This window comes from Pleurodeles waltl, chromosome 7 (genome assembly GCF_031143425.1).
Source record: "Pleurodeles waltl isolate 20211129_DDA chromosome 7, aPleWal1.hap1.20221129, whole genome shotgun sequence".
NCBI classification, from domain to species: Eukaryota; Metazoa; Chordata; class Amphibia; order Caudata; family Salamandridae; genus Pleurodeles; species Pleurodeles waltl.
In genome coordinates, this window is record NC_090446.1 from 399,940,681 (window position 1) to 399,963,950 (window position 23,270).

Here is a 23,270-nt window from a genome sequence, read left to right on the forward strand (position 1 = left end):
TTTCTTGGTAGCCAAACCTCCTTTTCTGGCTATTTAGGGTCTCTTCTTTAGGGAATTATTCAGATAACGAATGCAAGAGCTCACCAGAGTTCCTCTGCATCTCCTTCTTCACCTTCTACCAAAGGATTGACCGCTGACTGCTCCAGGACGCCTGCAAAACCGCAACAAAGTAGCAAGAAGACTACCAGCAACATTGTAGCGCCTAATCCTGCCGGCTTTCTCGACTGTTTCCAGGTGGTGCATGCTCTAGGGGTAGCCTGCCTTCACCCTGCACCAGAAGCTCCGAAGAAATCTCCCGTGGGTCAACGGAATCTTCCCCCTGCTAACGCAGGGACCAAAAGACTGCAACACTGGTCCTCTGGGTCCCCTCTCATCCTGACAAGTGTGGTCCCTGGAACACAGCAACTCTGTCCAAGTGACTCCCACAGTCCAGTGACTCTTCAGTCCAAGCTTGGTGGAGGTAAGTCCTTGCCTCCCCACGCTAGACTGAAAAGCTGTGTACCGCGTGATTTGCAGCTGCTCCGGCTCCTGTGCACTCTTCCAGGATTTCCTTCGTGCACAGCCAAGCCTGGGTCCCCAGCACTCTGTCCTGCAGTGCACAACCTTCTGAGTTGTCCTCCGGCGTCGTGGGACTCCCTTTTGTGACTTCGTGTGGACTCCGGTTCACTTTTATTCTAAGTGCCTGTTGGGGTACTTCTGCGGGTGCTGCCTGCTTCTGTTAGGGCTCTCTGAGTTGCTGAGTGCCCCCTCTGTCTCCTCCTGCAAAAGGCGACATTCTTCCTGGTCCTCAGCAGCACCCAAAAACCTCTACCGCAACCCTTGCAGGTAACAAGGCTTGTTTGTGGTCTTTCTGCATGGGAACACCTCTGCAAGCTTCATCGCGACGTGGGACATCCGTCTTCCAAAGGAGAAGTCCCTAGTCCTCTTCTTTTTTTGCAGAACTCCAAGCTTCTTCCAACCAGTGGCAGCTTCCTTGCACCTTCAGCTGGCATTTCCTGGGCTCCTGCCCACTCTCGACACTGTCGCGACTATTGGACTTGGTCCCCTTGTCTTACAGGTACTCAGGTCCGCAAATCCGTTGTCAGTGTACTGCTGGTGTTTGTTCTTCCTGCAGAATCCCCCTATCATGACTTCTGTGCTCTCTGGGGGTAGTAGGTGTACTTTACTCCTACTTTTCAGGGTCTTGGGGTGGGGTATTTTTCTAACTCTCACTGTTTTCTTACAGTCCCAGTGACCCTCTACAAGCTCACATAGGTTTGGGGTCCATTCGTGGTTCGCATTCCACTTTTGGAGTTTATGGTTTGTGTTGCCCCTATACCTATGTGCTCCTATTGCAACCTATTGTAATTCTACACTGTTTGCCTTACTTTTCTTGCTCTTACTTACCTAATTTTGGTTTGTGTACATATACCTTGTGTATATATCTTATCTTCTTACTGAGGATTCTCACTGAGATACTTTTGGCATATTGTCATAAAAATAAAGTACCTTTATTTTTAGTAACTCTGTGTATTATGTTTTCTTATGATATTGTGCATATGATATAAGTGGTATAGTAGGAGCTTTACATGTCTCCTAGTTCAGCCTAAGCTGCTTTGCCATAGCTACCTTCTATCAGTCTAAGCTGCTAGAAACACCTCTTCTACACTAATAAGGGATAACTGGACCTGGCACAAGGTGTAAGTACCTCTGGTACCCACTACAAGCCAGGGCAGCCTCCTACAGCCCCTATTCTACATGTCGTCTCTGGGCTGTACTGTAGTGCCTTTCCACTTTTGTGGAGGCACTGGAAGCGACTCTTCAGCCGTCCAAAGGTGCGCTCCACCACGTTGCGGGTCGCCCTGTGTGCTGCATTGTATCTCCGTTCAGCAGGTGTTGCAGGATTGAGGTAGGGCGTCATCATGTAGGTGCACACTGCGCAGGCACTGTCTCCTGGAAGGGACAGAGGGTATATTGAGTAACTGAGCCATCTGACATCAGCACGCCATCAATGCGCCAGTGTACAGAGGGACAATACCTAGTAGATATCCTTCTCCAAACTCCCCAGCTAGCAGTCTTGTGTGAATGCCGCTATGGTGAAAGATGTACGAATCATGTGTGCTCCCTGGGTACCTGGCCACGAGATCAGTAATGATGTAGGAGGCATTGCATATCACCTGTATATTCATTGAATGTTGGTATTTACGGTTGCGGTACACATACTCTGTGGCTGATGGTGGACAGATTGCAACATGTGTCCCATCTATGGCACCTAGGACGTGGGGGAACTGTGCTATCTGGTACAAATCTATTTTTGTCTGCTGTATATCCTGTGGGGTGTGGGGGAATCTGATGTACTGGTGTATCCTGCTCAGCATGGCGTTGATAAATGCATTGAAAAATCTAGAGAGGGTACTCTGTGATACCCCTCCAGCTGCTGCTATGGCCCCGTGATAGCTCCCTCAGGCGAGTAGGTGGTGGGAGCATAATACCTGCACATGGGTGGGTATGCTATGAGTCCTTTGTGTTCTGCGCTGCAGTATGGGTTGTAGCTCAGCTATCAGATCAAGTATCATGGCTGAGTTAACCTATACCTCTCAAATATTTCCTCCTCTGTCTCGTTAAAAAGTGTAATGCGCACTCTGAAAATGCGCTCCTGTCGCCTCCTCCCTCTCCTCAAACCTGCCAGGATCCTCATTCTCCTCGCCATGACGTAGAGTGCAGCCATTGTGGAAAAGAGTCTGAGGCATTCTGGGCCTCTTTATATAGGTTGCACCTTGTTACCCCCTGGTTTCCCTTAGTGGTATTTTGCATGTGCAAAATGCCATTCTGTGAAAAATCTCAATTTGCGATTTTTTGATGCATAGAATTGCGACTTGGATTTTGCGAATCACATTTTGCGCCTCGCAATTTCCTACTGGAAATACCGAATCGCAAAATGCGACTCGCAAAACCAGGTCGCAACGCAAAAAATCGCAATTTTTGCAATTTCTTATTTTTGATCTGCGAATGCCTTTCATGCATCGCAGACCACGTTTTTGCATTCGCAAACGGCTGTTTTTTGCGATTCGCAACGTTTGCGAATGCAAAAAAGTTTCATACATCTGGCCCTTAGATTTGGTATAAGGAAGGGATGCCCTGAACACGCCCCTTCCTAATACCGAATTGCAAAACCCAAATTGTGATTCGGTAACAAGTTACTGAATCGCAGTTTGGGTTTGGGCCTTGTACATCCCAAAACGCATGTTTCCAGTTGCAAATGGGCCGATTCTGCGAATCGGCCTGTTTGCGACTAGAAAAATGCTTTGTACATTTGGCCCTTGGTTCTTTAATTTTTGCCAAGCCTAAGCACCTTGTTTGTTGTACAGTCTGATTGAGAAATATACTTTGTAATGGGAGAAGGCATGCTCTAAATAAAGCTTCCCTACCCTGTATTTGCCAATCTCTAATTTCTAACACACTTTTTAAGTCAATCGACTTTAACCAATATTCATATCCTTCTATAGCCAACCAGGAAACAAAGGAATCAGAATAAATGTTGTGTCAGTCAACAAAATATTCTACAATTTTGTAGGTGGCAGTTTAAAATAATAAGACTCATTTTACCATCATACCCAGTAACAATGTTCTAATTGTGTAGAATTATAAACAGTTCTCGCGGTGCTGGCTTCGTGCAGAAAAAAATGTCTGTAATGATGGTAACAGAACATTTTCCCGATAATCTGCTACTGTCATGTAGACATTGTCACTTTCAAACAGTGTAATATTCAAGCTCAGAAAGCATAGAATCAACTGTTTTTTCATCCCAGTCATCAGAAACAAACACTGGTGTTATAACATAATTCATAGATACTTTGAGTACATAGGGAATTTGAATCATTTGAACTGTACTTTATTTGAAGCAATCACATCTGGATTCTGGTGGGGGGACTGGGTAGCCGTGGCACCTCCTCGCCACTGACATTGGCTGGGGCACCTGTGGGGATGTAAGTGGTATATTATGCTACATGTCTTTGACACATTCTGCATCACTAGCTTCCCCAATGTTATTGCTGTTGCCCTGACACCTTTGGTTGTGTGTGGTAATGGATCGTGGGATTGTTAGTTCTCCATTCTGTGCATGCAGGGCTGGAAGGGATGTGCATACAGTGGGTATGGCATGCAGGGCTTGGCATTTCATTTTGCTAATTGTGGTGGTGGACTGTGTGGGATGGAGTGGGGTGATGAGTGTCAGGGTGAGGGGTCGTGGTGGCATGCAGGTATGGGAGGAGATAGGTAGTAAATGTTGACTCGCCAGTGTCAAGTCCTCTGGCTACTCCAGTGAGTCCCTCAGGATGCAGGATTGCCAAGACTTGCTCCTCCCATGCTGTCAGCTGTGGGGGAGGAGGTGGAGGTCCACCGCCAGTCCTCCTGATGGCAAGTTGGTACCTTGCTGCAATGGAACACACCTTCCCCCGTAGGTCATCCCACCTCTTCCTTATGTCGTCCCTTGTGAGTGGATGTTGTCCCACAGCATTCACCCTGTCCACGATCCTCTGTAATAGCTCCATCTTCCTGGCAATGGAAATCTGCTGGACCCGTGCTCCAAACAGCTGTGGCTCTACCCTGACTATTTTCTCAACCATGACCCGCAACTCCTCATTGGTGAAACGGGGGTGCCTTTGTGGAGACATGGGTGTTGTGTGGTGTGTGTATGTTGTGCAGAGGGTGATGTGTGGAGCGGTGGGGTGTGTGTCGGATGAATAGATGTGTGTGCAGTTCTCTTTAGGATTGGCGTAGCAAAGTGTAGCCATCTTCTCGTTTTTGCAAAGGATTGTGGGTGATAAGGGGGTGTTTGAAACTGCTTTTGGTGGGTGTGTGGGGTGTGTGTATTTGTGTCAGGTGTGAGTTATTTGTTCTGGCAATTGTTGTCTTGTTTTGTATTTGGGTGGCCATTTCCGCCGTGGCGGTGTGCACCACCAATGGTTTACCGCCGTTGAATGTCCACTGTGGTGATTTGTGGGTCATTATTTGGAGGGCGTTGTATTGGTGACGTAACGGTATTAGTGGTACTAGCAACAGTTTATCACATGCAGTGGGTCTGGCAGATTTGTGGTTGTGGCTGTTTTCTGTCGTTTTGTATGTATGTGTCATAATCTGGCAGATGGTTGTACGCCTCCGCCATTTACCACCAATGTCATAATGAGGGAATTCATTATTAACTGCTGTGCTGTGTGCATTTTGTATTGCAAATGTGCATGTGTAACTATTAAGGTGTCTGCAATCTAAGACTATTCGGAACAAATGGTCCAGCTTAGCTCCAGGAAACAAAAGGTTATTCATTGGTGATACACAGTGTTCAATTACTCCCTGGTACTTGAGTTGTGAGAGTATTTCTCCCACAGGTGCTCTAGCCTCATGTTTAATGTCGTATTGTGGTTGAACCTGTGGTGTTGACCTAATTGGTATAACATAATAGGGGAATCTCTATCCCACCCTACGTGGTTGCGGTACAGCTCTGGAGCCTGTGCCAATGCCAAGTCTACGGCATAAGCTTCTTATGGTACCTCTGGAACTAGTACAGAAAAAGATGACAAAGATGACAAAATGACATCTTCCCCTGGTGGGAGATTGCAGACAAATTCAGGTGGCCAATCTTTTTCTGCCAGAAGGATATCATAACTAAGGCCCTCATTATGTCAATGGCGGTATTGACCACCTACCGCCATGGCTACCTATCATCCGCCATATTATGACCGTAGCTGGAATTCCGCCAGAAGGCTGCAGAATTCCGGCTACGGTCATGGCGGCAGACAGCAGTAAGGTGGCGCTGCTACCAGCAGCAGCGCCACACCAGTAGACCGCTGCAGACCGTATCATGATCCATGGCCACATTCTGTCTCCTGCCGGAAGACCCCCTGCAAGCAGGTAAGTTGGGTTCTCTGACAGGGGAGGGGGTGTGGGGTGTTGTGTGTGTGTGTATGTTTCTGTGTGCATGCATGCAGCTGTGTGGTGTGTGGAATGCATGTGTGCATGAATGGGTGTGAGTGTGCGTGTATGTGGTGTTGTGTGAATGCGTGTGTGCTTGTATGTATGTCAGTGTGTGTGTGTGTGTGTGAGTGTATGTGAATGTGAATGTATGTATGCATGCATGCGTGGGTGAATGTGGGTATGACTGTATGTATGCGTGTGTATGTTGGTGCGTGAATGTGCGTGTATGTCATGGGGGTGGGGAGGACTATGGGGAGGGGGAGGGTTGTAGGGGAGACCCCTATCAGTGTCAGGGAAGGAATTCCCTGGCACTGATAGTGCCTAACGCCATGGTTTCGTGGCGGTAAGGAAGCCACGTAAACCATGGCGGTAGGCGGGGTCAAAATTCCACGGGTGGGACAGTGATGGCCGTCTGGCTGGAGACTGAAGTCTCCAGCCTGGCGGCTCTTACTGTCCTGGCGGACGGAGTGGTACATTGACGATTTGGCTTGAGCCAAACCGCCAATGTCATATTTTGGGGAACGGTACAGCCAACCTATTGGCAGTACATTTCTCCAAAATAACGCCGTCCGCCAGAGTTGTAATGAGGGCCTAAGAGTTAATCTTCCCCACAATATAACCTTAATTGTGCTCTCTATGATTCCTTCAGTTTGTTTTTTTGCCTTGTAAACCCTGCTGAATGGGGAGAAGGACCTGTCCGCAGTTTCGACTTCAAGAAAGTCATCAGTTGCTGTCACATCCAGAAACTCTTGAAGATTCTGGCAAACTATTGTGGCCTCTGGCACACTGTCTAGCAGAGTCACTGTCCATGTCCGGATCTTCAGAAAGGTTCTCAATATGTGTGGCATTTTTCACCAAAATGGCTGCAACTTTTTTCTTTTCACAAATGGGGTTTTTATCGAGGAAGTTTCTCTTCCTTTTTATATTGAAACTTTAGATGAATTGTGAATCTTTTCTTGGTTTCATGTACTCATTTTGGTGTTCTGACTACCCTCCACTCTCACTGCATTTGTTGGGTGAGTCCTGAAAGGAATGAGATTGGCGAATGTCAGTATATTGGTATCTATGGGAGTTTTTAAAGTTTCCCTATTTCTAAGATTATAGCGTTTCTCAGAGGACTCCAATCGTGGAGATTTTCCTCTTTGTTTTTGACTGTCTTTATTTTGTTTTTGTGTATCCCAGTGTATTTTAGAACCCTCCTGTATTTGCTTGGTAGAATCCTTTTTGGATTTACCTTGTAACTGTAGTTTACCTGGTCTGGCTCCCAAACTGTCCTAACCTCTACTAGTACAGGTTTTGTTAATATTTTGGCAGCTCACGTTCTTGATCCTGTGCAGGAACATCCTGGAGCCACTGGCATACTGCCAATGCTACTGCTTCCCCTTTAGGATTACTTAATGCTATTGAGGACACTGTGGCAAAATAACCCATTATTAGCATCCAAAATCTAGTGCTTGGGCAGCCTCGTATTCATCTTGAATCTGCATTAACACTTCCCAAAGATTTGCAAGTGTTGGTGTACCATGTGTGGTAGTGTAGAGTGCAGCGAATACTGCACCCCATGTGCCGTAGTTGTCCACTGAGGGAACCATCCCAAAAGGGCAAGCCCATTGTGAGAATTCCTTGTTTGTTTTGGGGTCCCATATGGGGAAACACAGCTTACAAAGCTCTTATTTTTGCCCACCAAAACTGAATTTCTTCACATTTGGTGGGTAACTTACCCATTATTGAATGCACAGTTGCAGGGCTAATTCCTGCTGTAGCCACATGTGGTTGCGCTGGAACAGCCATTGTTAGGACCGTTTTAAAGGATGCATTACAAATTGTATTAAGCATCTATATATTTCTACTAAATGAGAATAAAAGCAGCATGCGTCCGCTACTTGTAAGTTTGCCACATGGGAGTGTGGTGTATATGTGGCCAAGTCTGGTCACCTAGGACCCTCATTACTTAAAGAACCTAGTCAATCTTTTTGTGGAACATGTGGTAGGGCACCATGAAACCAATTTTGTTGATCCTTAAAATATGCCTTGTAAACCCTGCTGAATGGGGAGAAGGACCTGTCCGCAGTTTCGACTTCAAGAAAGTCATCAGTTGCTGTCACATCCAGAAACTCTTGAAGATTCTGGCAAACTATTGTGGCCTCTGGCACACTGTCTAGCAGAGTCATTGTCCATGTCCGGATCTTCAGAAAGGTTCTCAATATGTGTGGCATTTTTCACCAAAATGGCTGCAACTTTTTTCTTTTCACAAATGGGGTTTTTATCGAGGAAGTTTCTCTTCCTTTTTATATTGAAACTTTAGATGAATTGTGAATCTTTTCTTGGTTTCATGTACTCATTTTGGTGTTCTGACTACCCTCCACTCTCACTGCATTTGTTGGGTGAGTCCTGAAAGGAATGAGATTGGCGAATGTCAGTATATTGGTATCTATTGGGAGTTTTTAAAGTTTCCCTATTTCTAAGATTATAGCGTTTCTCAGAGGACTCCAATCGTGGAGATTTTCCTCTTTGTTTTTGACTGTCTTTATTTTGTTTTTGTGTATCCCAGTGTATTTTAGAACCCTCCTGTATTTGCTTGGTAGAATCCTTTTTGGATTTACCTTGTAACTGTAGTTTACCTGGTCTGGCTCCCAAACTGTCCTAACCTCTACATGGGAGTGTGGTGTATATGTGGCCAAGTCTGGTCACCTAGGACCCTCATTACTTAAAGAACCTAGTCAATCTTTTTGTGGAACATGTGGTAGGGCACCATGAAACCAATTTTGTTGATCCTTAAAATATAGCGGTATTTCTAAATATGCATATGGTCTGTATTATGCAAGTGTGTTTGCTACAGTGTAGTTGTGAAATGTGTATGTGTTCCCATCTTCTGCTTAAACAGTGACCTAGGAATAAAATATTTCAGTTCTGTATGCTTTGTGTGCCTCAACCACAAGCGTAACTTCCCCGCCCTCAGCGATGAGCCCATGATTTAATAAATTTTGTGTGAGAGGTTGTCTCATATTTGCTGCAATTGCTACCCGTTGAGGGTCTGCCATGTTTAAAAACAGTTAGTTCAGCGATAGAAACACCATTTTGGGAAAATCATTTTTAAGGTTCCAGCTTGAACAACCTACAGCCTAAAATAGGTAATGTCTATTTAGCTGAAGAGGATGTTCCCTAATACCATGGATGTCTCCATATAAGGTAATTATGGTTCCTTTAGCACGTAAAGAGACAGAGATACTTGGGAGATCCGTAAAGTTAGTGCCTAACCAATTTTGGTGGCACCATGTCGTAGTACTCTCGTCATGGGGACAAGACTGCTGGCTTTGGGCGGCAGCACCCTCTGCATGTGGGGGACTTAGTCGATCCCACACCGTCTAGCAGCTGTCAGCCTAACCCTTTTGGCTAGCTAGCTGCACCTCACCAAAAGCCAAAAGTAAAGGCTATTTGTGGCAGCCTGATGCATGACACTCTGACTTCTCAGGAAAGTCATGGTGGAACAGATCTTACCCCTCTCTCTTAGTTACACAAGTCTCATACATGCACAGACAAACAGAAGCAGGATTTGATTCAATACATTTATTGAAGCAACTGTGTTCTGTGTTGCGATTATTATGGAGATGAAACACAACATAACCATTATTGTGACAAAAAAGTGAAACAGATGTAAAGTCCCAGCATTCTGTCACACTGATGAATCTAAAATCCCTACCTGCACTTCTAAAAATCTTCATGAGAGCACTTGCAGTGTTAGCCCTAATCCTCCCATACTAGTCTATACAAAGGCACCCCAACCCCATACGCCATACCTGTATGGTTTTATAATAAAACATGTTGTTGTTCTGAGAACTGCCCTGACATGATATTGCGTATTTTCTGTGTAAAGTAGACATCGTAACATCTCCGCTAAAATGAAGCCTATAATAATAAAAGCTAAAATAATAAAAGGAATAAATGAAATGAACTAGGTAAAGAGACACAGGCCACAGGCCCAGAATTAAAATAAATGTTCCCATGCAAAGTGGTAAAATAACCCCATGACAAAAGTATTACCTCAAATGCTCTGTTCTCGTTGCACTTGTTTTGTGCCTTTTAGTATAAAACACCACCAGTCAGAAAGTTGTTACAGAGATAGCACTAAAATTTCATTTATGTAAAAAATAAAATACATTTGGTAACTGGGCAAACCTTTAATCCTTCTAGGCATACTTTTAGTGATTAAGAAACATCAAGGCAAATACTTGAGAGCAAGCAAGCAAAGCAGTGTATCAGTTGGAAAAGATGAATTAGCTAAGACTGTTGCTTTGAGGCACTAAGGCCATATTTATACTTTTTAGCGCTGCGTTTGCGTCAAAAAGCGGCACAAATGCGACACTAAAAAAGTATAAATAAGGGCCTAAGAGGTTAACATATTTTGACATGTTATATGACATGTAGAGTAATCTAACAAACACAATTCTAAAGGCCTTGTGGCAGACAAAGGGAGTAATCAGTTGGAGAAAAGACCGCAGTGGAAACTCAACAGGTTTTCAAAGTCAGCCCATGTAGAGAAATAGACTAATTAAACAAGCCTGGTAGTAAATGTGTGTGCCAAGGCATCACATGCAGGAGTAAGCCATTGAGTGATCAAATGTTACAGGAAGAGGCACATACAATAGAATCATTACCCAGGGTACAAAGATCTGACCTCGAGTTATTATTCAAGTTTTACCTCTTAGGATATCCCTTGGGATGCGCAGGTTTTACATGCTATTGACTTATCTTGCATGCTCAGACAACAGTGCTATCCCTTTGAAAATATCAATCTTACAGGGAAGTTAGACAGCAGAATCATCCTTTGGTTCACACATACATTACGGGCTCTGGCTTAACACAGCAAAGTTATCTCTCAGGTTACTCATAACACACAGGCTAAATCTAACACAGAAGAGCCATCATTCCGTCTTGGATACATTGTTACAACAAGCATTTGCAATGCAACCGGTCTCCTGTTTGCTTGAGATAGAGCAATTAGCATTGTAAACTCCTAACCGGACTTTTCATGCCACATAAATTGAAAATTAAAATAAAACAGTTTCACATAACTAACTGGACTTTTCTTGCCATATAAGCTGACGACCGCCATCAGTGCAAAGCAGACCCACAAAGGGAAATAAAAGTTCACTCGTAGTGAAACCTATTGGCAAAAGTGCAATTATCTACGTAACCGGCAAAAGTGCAATTAACGATGTAACAGGGTCGATGTCATGCAAAGCGCTTGACTTCTGCCGAGTGAGATTGCGCTTTGAAAAAAGAGAAAAAGTAGTCCAGAAACCGGACGGAAAATGTGGAGCCTCGTATGTTTTCAGTACTTGGTTGCTGCGCTCGAGGAGGGCTAACACCGGAAAAGGAATGACTTATGCATGCCTTTCACTATTGAAAGCAAGCAAATTTTAAAAGGCAAGCTGACGAACCAATGAAAGACACTGACGTGACATGGGAATGGTTTGAAGCCCAAAGAGAGATTACAACACAGGACGGAGCACTTTGCGCTCGCCCGTAAGAATGACAGCAAGGGCTACGATGCTATTAGCTTCACATATATTACATGTATAGAGATTAGAAGGGCAACGCATTTGATTAATTGGAAATTATAGGCTGAAACTACAGCAATATACAGCTCTAACAGCCTAGGGTAGGTTTACAACAACAAAGCTGTCCTGAGATCCCCAAAAGTAAGATATCCTATGTTGTACACAGATATCAGAGGCTGTGGCTTCATCAGAGCTATTTGTCAGGTTGCATCAATCTCGCAGGCTGATAATGCAAACCAAACCCTCTAACCAACACAGGGGTTTCAGTCAGCGGACCTGTACCTCAAAGTAAACAGGAATTGGAGCCCAAACAATATCTCAGGCAGCAGAAGTATCCTTTGAAGTACGCAGTGTTTACGGTCTCAGACAGATCTCACATAGCAGTGCTATCCCCAAAGATAAGCAGCTCTAACCAACTCCAACTCCAATGGGACAAAGTCAGGAGAGTTTGTCTAATCTTTTTTCAGTAAATGCCGTCTGGACCTTAAATGGTTGTATGTCTCCCAATACACCTGACAAAATGCCGTACACCTCGGAGACTCAAGTCTAATTGATTAGATAATAATCAATATAGAAACATGACATAAGGAGATGAACCTGAAAATCATCCAACAAATGGAAAGCGATCATGTCCCCCTGTAGTTGACCTTTGCCCCTCTTGCAGTAACATACATAAGCTGTTGAAGTTGTGGGACTCAAACCGAGGCAAATTTACCCTTAAGCCCAACCGGAGACACACACGAACTGGACACATAAGATCTAGATTATTGAAGAAGAAAGTACACTTTGGACACTGAAATGCACTGAACGTCTTGACCTTGTCAAGCCACAAAACCAAAGAAATGGACAAGGGCTCGAGTGCCTCATGACAGGAACTGCTAGTATCAGGAACAAAATGCACAAAGGCTTCACAGGTGGAGCTGGTACCCAATCACTGGAGCGGTTTAGCTAAGATTGTCTGATCCAGAAGAAAGCACTGTCGTAAGCCCTAAAATAAAGGCACAAGACCGAGGAGGAAAACAAATATATAATACATCTCAGAAAAAACGATAAGCTCCTAATAAAAAAGAATGTACAATTAAAAAATAAAGTCTGGCAGTCAGTGGAGATAGCGATTAGAGAAAAAATACAACTAAATTCTGGATGTTGTTCAGATGAGGGCACAAGGGGCCAAAAAAGAGCTTAGATTTAGAGATCAACTGTAATGAATAGACTAACCATTTTAACTCACTGTGTCAACACAAACCAGACAACACAGCGCCGGGAGTGCTAAAAAGTGAAACATCACAGACTACTCAGACATCAAGCACCTAACAATAGTTATGCGCACCAGGAAGCGCTTGTCCTAGAAGTCCCAACACGCAAATACTTGAGAGCAAGCAAGCAAAGCAGTGTATCAGTTGGAAAAGATGAATTAGCTAAGACTGTTGCTTTGAGGCACTAAGGCCATATTTATACTTTTTAGCGCTGCGTTCCCAGTACAAATACCGCATCAACGCCAATTAGTCACCCATGTGAAAACCCTTCATAATACCCACGCCTGAAGCGCGGCATAGCTCCTATCTTTATACCATGGGATTCTCAGAGGACGAAGTACAATTGGCAATCCTAAATCAGAAGCCAGGAAAGGCCGTAGGCCTAGATAATGTCCCATTGGATGCCTTCAGAAACAATCTATCAGGGTAACTGCCCTAGCCACCAGATTTAACGTTATATGGTCTCATCAGCAAGTCACACCCTCATGGAACAAGCCAATAAAGTACCTATCTGTTAAAAAAGAGAAGCTGTCACAACCCCACCAACTATAGGCCAATTTCACTCCTAGATGCCAAGGAAAAAATATATGTCAAGCTGCTGCTAAATCGTCTGCAGGACTGGGCTGAAGAAAACAGGATCATGTTTGACTACTAAACTGGATTTTGAAAGGGAGAAGGCATGGTTGACCAGGCCCTGCAACCTTTTCTGATCTCTTTGATGTATGTAGCAATCAAGAAGCACCATTTCAAGTGGTATTCATCAACCTAAAGTCAACTATTAATCTAGTCGACTGGTCACTCCTATGAGTTTCTCTGAGAGCACATGGTGTCTCGGAGAAATTAACATCAGCCCTACAAAATCTATACAAAAATACAGCTGATGCTCGGTATGGCAGAACAAGGGAGTGCACCCCTGAGATCAAGATCGATCAAGGCATGCAACAAGGGTGGGTGCTCACACCCTTGCTTTTCAATCTCTTTATAAATGATATGGTGAAAACCCTCCTGGACCTGGATCTCGATATTCCCAAAATAGGAGGACCAAATTTCCATTATTTCTCTTCGCTGATGATTCTGTCTTTTTATCACAGAGAGAACGATTGATGCACCAGTTCCTCCAGGAATTTGATAGATGTTGCTTTAAATTTAAAAAAAAACTAACCATTAACATCAATAAAAGAAAATTCATGATATTAAGACTGCCAAAAAAGCTGAAAAAGATATTCAACAGCTGCAGTGCAAACTTGGAAAGAGCAAAACGTTTCAACTATTTCGGCATTTGTTTCAATCAGAAGGTGACTTGGGTGGTGCAATCATCTAAAAGTGAGGCTATATTGAGTCAACACACGGGTGTGTCACATATTGTCCCGGGGCTCACCCTACTATGGATTCCGCTCAACTAGGTCAAGCACCCAATGCACCAGCACACACAATAGATCAATGTCCAGTAAAATACTTATTTTGTATGAAAGTACTTTAATTCTAATTCTACACATGCAAAGGTAAACAACATTCAAAAAGCTGTAACACAGTTTCCCCTTGAGGTAGGCATAATAGTAGGTGTAAGGCTACTCCATCTACCCAATTCTCATGTAACAGGTGTGCTATTATTCCCAATTCCCATACGGCAGCATCCAGGTAATGTAATCTTCTAGGTCCTGTTTATGAGGTATCCCCCTCTCAGACTCAGTTAGTAAGGTGTAGTCAAGTAGAGTGAAGTAGGGTTGCAAAAATCAAAGGCGGTATATTTCCCCCGGGGCCCGGTAGGCCCAGATCTCAGCTTACCCATTCCAGTGGTACAGAATCTGGCAGAGGTGCAGTCCTGGCCCGGATTGGAAAAGTCAGGCTGAACATTTTCACACGTGCAGTTCCTGGTAGGCTCCAGCTCTCTCTCCTGAACCGGGCTTACCAGCGTCCTGTCGATTGGAGTTGCTGTGGCTCCAGCCACACGTGGTAAGTCTTTTTCTTTCTTGCTCAATGATGGTGGCAGTCTCCTTGCTCCAGCTGGGCTCTGATGGTGTCTTCTGTGTCCTCTGGCCACCTCTGACACAACCCCCCCATGTCTTGGTCGTAGCAGCATTTGTCACAGGCAGCGACTCGGACCTCCAGCCTTAGCGCTCCGAGCTACCCCTCCTGGCATCCAGGATTGCTCCAGAAAACCTCACTGTAGGTCACACTGGCCTCAGGTTGGCTCTCCCTCCAGCCCCTCCTGTCGTACGGGGTAGTTGCAACTTCCTGCACATTAGAAACGCCCGATGTATGCAGTAGAATTCCTTGGCACACACTGGTACCTCTTGGCATATGGGGGTCACTAATCTTTCACCATGCAGCATATGGAAAACAGCCCGATTGATGCAGCTCTTGTCCTTGGTGCTCAGTGACCTCTCCAGGCACATGGGGTCACCAAACTTTCACAGTGCTTCACACAGGCAACAGCTTGTTCGATGCAGCACTGTTCTTGTTGCACAGCAGCCTCTCCTAGCATACTGGGTCACCAAACTTCACAATGCAGTGCACAGGCAATGGCCTGATCAATGCTGCACTGCTCCTTACACCTCACTCAGGAGCCTCACACACCTGGGCTCCCCTATGGATCTCACTTTCCCCAACTCGCTCCTTATCCTCACAGGCATGCAGATCTTGGCGAGCAGAAAGGGACTGGTGCTCCAGACATCAGGGCAGCTGGTCTTGGTAACCCTGGGTGATGCCCCCTCACCCAGCAAAGAGACTAGCAGGCTGTGCCCCTAGTCCTGGGAACAGGCAGAAGGTATGCTTAGCGTCTCCTCCTGATGCAGCTAGGCTGCTGGGCAAATGACTAAGTATGGCTTCTCAGACTCCACTACTTATAGTTCTTTTCTAGATACAAAATGTGATTTAGGGTCTAGACCTTTGAAGTTTTATGTTAGGGTTCTGCTTCTTTGAAGTGAACATATCTCTTGCCTTTATGCTTCCTCATGAAAGATGCCTGTTATAGCAAGCAGGACTCTGAAACTCATTAACCCATAACAAGGTATTGACCAGAATCCACACCTGGATGCCAGCCACAGTGATATGTGCATCAAAGAGTAATTATGAGCCCTCAACCCTACCCTCTATGATTCCCTTATCAGACCCATCTCCCTCTTCCTGAGAGATGTCCAGGCCCCTTCCTTGTGATCTGCCACTGCATCAGAAAGCCCATTGAAATGCACAGGGAGAGCCTGGTTCCCCCTCATCCTGTGCTTGTCCCACACAGTTTACAGGAATGCAGAATACAATATACAATTCTGTCTGGGGGGAATTCCTCTACTCCTTATGTTTTCACCAGGCAGGCTTGGACTTCCCAAAATCAAAACCAATGCCTTCCTTGTAATGTACCAGTGCAGACACTTCTGCACTCAATGTACATACACATTTCATTCACTGTCCAGCGCTGCTGTCCTTATGTATTATGCGATCACTAGCATATCCACTCGTAACACACGTACTCATTCTGCGCACACTGTTCAGCGCTACAGTGCCTCTGTACTGTACCAGAGTATGTCACTTTAAACACACACTGCCAGTGCACACACATATACCATGTGCACACTGTACCATACTTCACCCAGGGTGTAGAGTACCCCCTTGTGAGCATACATGCACTCAGCACGTTTTCATCACACACGCACTTCCACATCAGTCTGATGTAGGCCAAGGGTGCACTAATCACACAACAGCTGAACTTTTAAAAAGGTGAGTTAGCATGTAGGCCTCACTCCAGTGACAGTGTAAAAAGGACATGTTTACTATTACTGATCACTACACAGCATGCTGCCACCACCACGCTCATGCTATTGAACTTCTGGTGAAAATAGTAACCCTCCCCCACTATGAGGTTAGCGCTTTGAGTGCCCCTCCTGGTCCAACAAGAATGCAATCTATGAGATGGGACTATGTCATGGTGCACATGCATGATCTGTGTTCACCTATGACAAAAAATTAGCATTAGAGATCCAGACAATTGCACCGTTGGGCACTCGGGGCAGGGGTACACGTCTCTCACCATACAGAGGACTTTTTCTGTCCCAACAGGGTGGAATTATCCACTTTGCCAACAACTCTTTGGCAGACGTTCTCTTGAATCAAAAATTCATGCTTATAAAGCAAAATGAATGCCGGCAGGATCCTACAGTGTGGAAATATGAGCATACAAGACTGTCAAGAACCTACAAGTAGTGAAGAACAAATGTGTTCGCTGGCTGCTATACCTACGCCCTAGTACTCCAATGGCATCCCTTAAGGGTGAACTGGGTTTTCCAAGTACTGAATCATCACTTCTCATAAAACCCATCCTATACTGGGTCAGGTTGAGGACACAAAAGTCCTTATCTCACTACAGTAGCACATTACATTTTGTATTCAGTTTAGCTGCCTATTGGCTTTAACGTGGCATGACATTACATTCTGTATTCAGTTTAGCTGCCTATTGGCTTTAACGTGGCAAAAGACATTACATTTTGCATTCATTTTAGCTGCCTATTGGCTTTATCGTGGCGTTAGACATTGCAATTGAGACATTGCAGATGAGCTGTGTTTTTCCACAAGCCCGTGTTTTTCTTATTTCCTCTCACCGAACACTAGTATGATAAGGAAGTGCATATTTCATGTTTTTCTCTAGCGAGGCCTTGGGAGAAACAGCCTTGAAAACTTGGCCAACTTTCAACAGTGTTTCTTCCAACTCTGACCTACAGTAGCCAGCATGTTTTGAATATTATAAAAGGTGTCCCTGGGCAGCAGTGAGGTGGAATTTTCTGAGACTTCATTCAGGAGTGGACGTCAACTGCCTGACCTGTCCTGTGAAGGTGGAAAATCTCTTTCTCGCAGTTGAACAGGGGCCATCAACTTGCTGGCATGAGAAAGATGACGAGCAGTGATAGGCCCTACGGTGATGAATTTTGACTTTTATTCTTTGCTTGATGCTATAATATAATCACATATATTTGCTTTGTACATTGCAGTTGAGAATCACTTTGATATATTTTCCTTTCATTGTTGTGACTATTTTTAAACGTGTGCCTCCAACCTACTAATCTCCTCTCTCAGGAACCTCGTGGTGAAGTAATAATAAATGTCTTCTTTAAACTAAGAAGTGCATTGCAGAGATTGTTGTCATCTCGGTCATTAGTGAAAGCAAAACAGTGGGCATATTTGCTCATCAAGTCTACCTTATTATTTGAACTTTTCCTTAAACAGAGGAATAACAAAAGCTTTATTATAAATGCAGACTCAGGATCTTCCCAGTACTATCTTACCCCCAAAAATGGTCAGAAACCTTAACAAATAGCGACAAATGTGCATATAACCTGGGAGGCCGGGAGGCAGTTTTTAATTTCATGCTTTTATACTTACATTCTATTAGGCTGCAAGGGAAACCTTCCATCCAGTATTTCTAGCTCACACCACCAGAAGAAGCAGAGAGCATTGTCCCTATGCCTTTGGGCAGACTGAGAACTTGCATCCAAGAAAGTGTCCCTCTACATCTCTTGAGCCTGGAAATTGACTGATTCAACGCCACTAACTGAGGTCATCATCTGAGATTTGGTGCACCTGTGCAGCCCAAACCTGTAGGAGTGGGCAACATGTTTAGATTTTTATTGATTTATTCATGTATCTGAATCTTTTGCTTTGGAATAAGCCAGATATTTGTAGCGTTTCTTTCTTCTTTTTATTTTTTTGCTTTGATTTGTCTTATTTGAATGGCCTAGGACCGAATCACATAAATATTGTGTAAAAATAATATAATAGTGCGTTTCCAGGTGGGTTTCAGCCAGCAAAGCTATCAATTATGGCTGCAAAGCATACCTTTCATTGTATATTGATTGTCCAGTGTTCCTATGTAAGTATTTTAAGGGCAGGTGAAAAAGTCCAATAATTAGAGAACTCATTTTCCGGGGAACAACTACCCACAAAGCAAATATAACCATAAAGTAGGTTCGTTTTTCCTTCTATCTGTTATTTCTAATAAATCTGCAAAGCCATATTGATGATCACACACCATTGAAAAATAAACAAATAAAAATTGTTGTGTATCATCTCGTCACAGGATTTTCAGGTAGTAGTTCATAACCTGTTTATTCTCATTTACGTGTCTTAAGATTGTAGAGAGTAAAACTGACGGATATCCTCATACCATAAAAGTTTCATTCTTTCTCAATGAATGTGCATATTCATATTCTCTTATGTATATGTTTTAACAGGTAGCAAACATTCTGTATCTCTACAAATAAGCAGTAAAGTAAATCAGTTGTCTATCGTTTACTTATATTGCAGTCAGGCTGTAAATATATTCTATTTTCTGTTTGTGACTTTTCCCTGTCCCCTTTTTACATCGAACCCTGCCAGATAGTGCAACTGTCTGGTTTGCAAACACTTCTTAGGGGCATTCTGAAAGATTCCATGACAAAACATTCCACCCACTACTTACTTTGTGTTATGTAACTCACAGTTGCTGACTTTCTGTTTGTTGACTTTATTTGTTGTAGGCTTTCTAGCATGTTTTTATCTTTCCCGTGGAGCATAGTCTGTTTACTCTATTCTGCCACAAGCGTTTGCTTTCTGTAAATAGGTCTTTAAATTTTGTTCTTATCTTGTCACATTTGCTGTGAATTCAAAGATTGAGGTAAAATGTCAGGCTCTGTCTTCCTGAGTGATATTGGTGTTTTACTTTGAAGTCATAGAAGGAAAAGTAGAGGATTTATCTGACAATCTGGTAGTGTAAAGGCAAAGTTTTTTTTCTAGCACAGAGCACAATATAAATGTCTACAAATGAACTGTGCAAATATTCCAGAATATATGAGAACTAGGAAAGCACAAATTAAACACTTTTCACCGCAGATTGTGAGTCCGCTGTTAGCGAGGTCGCTTTTTGCGACCTCGCTAAAAACGAGCTCGCAATTTGCGAGTCGGGTGTCGCAAATTGCGACTGTGCCGCAAATTGCATGCAGGTGCAGGTGCAGCAAAACAGTTGGAAAAACACTTCCTGGCTCTTGCTGATGACATCAGAGCCAGGAAGTCATCAAATACCCCTGGAAGAGGGAGGACCACACCCTTTTCAAACTGCTAAGCAACTACCTGGAGGAACAGCTGCAACCATGGAAGACACAGGCAGTGCAGGAAGGAAGAGGAAATTAAAATTCTCTGAGAAGGAACTTGAGGTGCTGACAGAGGAATGCTGCCAGCACCATGACCAGCTTTTTGGAAAGGCAGCCCTGAGTGTCCCAGACACTGAAAAGAGGAGGATCTGTCAGGAAATCCAGGAGAGGGTCAATGCTATAGGGGTGAGCCACAGAAGCATTGAAGAAATTAAAAAACGGTGGTATGACCTGCGCTCCAGGACAAAGGAGAGGGTGGCAGAGCGCCTCAGGGAGATGAGGGGCACAGGAGGAGGCCCATCCACCATCCCACCACCCACAGCCATGGAGGAATTGGTGGAGCAGACCCTGGAGCCTGAGGCAGTGTCAGGAATTGGAGCACTGGACACCTCAGCGCAAGGGACATCCAAAAGTGAGTACCATGAAACATGCATATACACCTATAAATGCTATACCCACACTCACCCAGTACACAGCAGCATGCACAACCAGACTAGCTCCATGCCAGACTAGCAACCACCAGAATGGTGCATTATGGGCAATGTAGTACAGTAGGCAGCATATAGGCAAATGTTTATTAGGAGGCATACAACAGATGTTAGAGACTGACAGTGTATTCCCTATGTCCCACAGGTCTCCCACAAGACACCCCCACCAGCTACACCAGCCAGGGTGACAACAGCAGGCCACAGGCAGGGCAGGAGGCTGCAGCAGCCAATACAGTACAATACAGGGCCCAGCACAACACCACCACAGTTCCCTCCAGATGAAGAAGTGGACATGGAGGAAAGAGACACGACACCTGGTCCCAGCCACACTGTGAGACAGCAAGAGCCAGAAGCACCACCGTGTCGCAGACGCAGAGTCCAGGTCCAGGCAGTGGCCCAGGAGGATATAGGGGAGGCATCCATGTCTGCAGTTGAGGCATCCCTCCTATCTGGTCAGCACCTGCAAACAAGGCAATTGAGGATTATTTCTGGTGCAATGCAGAGGATGGAACACAATTTCACTCATGGCCTGGCAGAAGTGAACACACAGTTCTCAAGACTGAATGACAATGTCAATGACCTAACACTATCAATACGCCAACTGGTGACGGAACTGGTGGCTGAGAGACAAAGTGCAAGGCGCTGTGAGCGCCAACTAGTGCAGAGATTTGACCGCATGGCAGCGTCCATTGTCCGTCTTGCAGTGAACACCACAGGCCTGTCACAACGGACCGTGAACCTGCAGGTGGACCTGGGCCACTTTGCAGGGGATGTGGCGCGGGGACTGGGCCGCATTAGCCATGCTGTGGACATGTTGGAGGCCAGGCAGGTGGCAAGGGGCACGGCTGAGACCCCTCAGGACAGTGAGGAGGGGTCCACTATCAGCAGTGCATCTGCCACAGACACACGTGTACTGCGGAGTGGCAGTGCACGTCAGGGGTCTGCTGACCCACCTGGCACGAGCCATGCTGGGCGTACCAGGAGGAGGTGTTAGGCACAAACACTGCAGGACTCGTGAGGCACATGAGGCAACCGACAGTTCTGTTCTTTAGTTATTAGGTTCACTTATTAAAATGTTTTGTTTGATCCACTTCACAACTGGGCTCTTTGTGTGTGACATTAGTGAGTGTGGTGACAGTTGCCACGTACCTTCCAAAGTATTGGTTTGCAATGTGGTCCCGTCTCTGTCTGCCTTGATTTGCAATGCTTCCATCCCCAGGCTGGTGATGTGGTAGCTCTTGCTTGTCATCCTCCGAATCTGGGTTTTCAGAGGTGAGATGTAGCCCAAAGATGATGCCTGCCCCTCAAAGCCTTGGCTCCTCTCTTCCCATCCCTCTCCCCCCCGATACTGCAGTCAAGGGGTCCAACATGTTGGACCCTGATGACATCCTTCACCCCCGGTCTTCCAAATGAGCCCTATCTGAAAAGGTGGCAAATTATGTGTCGGGTCGCATCCGGAAACTAATGGAAAAGGAGTCCCGTAACTGCCTCAGGGCAGAATGCTCTCGCCCTTCCCTGGAGGGTAAGGTAGTCTTCACAACTGAGTTTGACCCTAGAATGACCACCTTCCTCTAAAAGTAAATGAAGGACCCAGCGAAGGGTATAGATGGATCCTGGCCGGTGTGCCAAGACAAACTCTTGGACGTCCTTGGCCCGTTGACAAAGATATTGGACATATTTGAGGATTCAGTGTCTGTGAGCTCCATAATTTACCCAGACGTACTGTCTGGTTGGGCGCAGCATGCCATCATTTTTCGCGGCAACAGAAAATTGCACGTTATCCACTGAGCCCCACTGCTCCTTGCAAATAAAGGTGGACCCTAAGCTTGGGGACCTAGCAGATTCTGAGGTAGGGGCAGAAGCACAAGGGGGACTCTTTAGGGAACCTTTTATTAAGGAGTCCCTAAACACGTTCACTTCATTAGAAAAGGCACAAACCTCAATTAAAAGAGTGTTTACTTCCTGGGTTTGCCACGGGCCCGGCAGGTTGAGTGGGGGTCACTTGTCTGACTGGCACGCTCCCAGTACCCTTTTTGAGGGAAAGGCTCCCAGCAAGGCCAATACCAGGATCAAAGTCACTTCACTAACCTCTATCCAACAAGAGGACTGCACTTCAGAGGTTGAGGTGATAGAGGAGCAGGCGCTTTCACCAATTCTGGTGAGTGTTCTCCCTTCTTCCCTTCTAAAGGTAGGGGGCCATCTGGCAAATTTTACCCAGTCTTGGGTATCAATCACAAAAGATGCATGGGTCCTGCAAACAATCCAAGGCTTTCTTATAGAATTTACAGTTCCTCTAGACAGGACTACTGCCCACAACCCATTCAGTTATCTTCCCACAAGACCTACCTCATGGGCGCGGAGGTCGCAGCACTGCTGATCCAGGGTGCTATATCTGCCACGACTCCACACCCGAGCGGCTTCATCAGCAATCTTTTCCTAGTCGACAAAGCAGACGGGGGCCAATGACCAGTCATCAACTTACGCTAATTCAACCAATGGCTGGTATACCGACATTTCAGAATGGAGGGGATCCACCTCCTGCCTGATGTCTTGCGCCTCCTCGATTGGTTGATGCACATACCTTTCTATTCCAATTTTCACACCACACAGGCGGTTTCTCCAATTCGTCTGGCACCAACAGACTTCAGAATTTTCCACTCTGCCCTTCAGCCTCTACTCAACACCTTAGTGCTTCACGAAGGTTCTCAAGCTTGTCATGGAATACCTTGGGGCGCAAGGGGTACGCCTGATCATATACCTCAAAGATATGCTCTTCCTGGCCCAGTGCCCCCCAAAAGCTGTCCCACCAGATGCAATTAGTGGTTGATCTTCTACAGCTCAGGTTTGTCATAAACAAGAGCAAGTCCTTGTTGATCCCATACCAAAAAGCATTTTTTCTCGGAT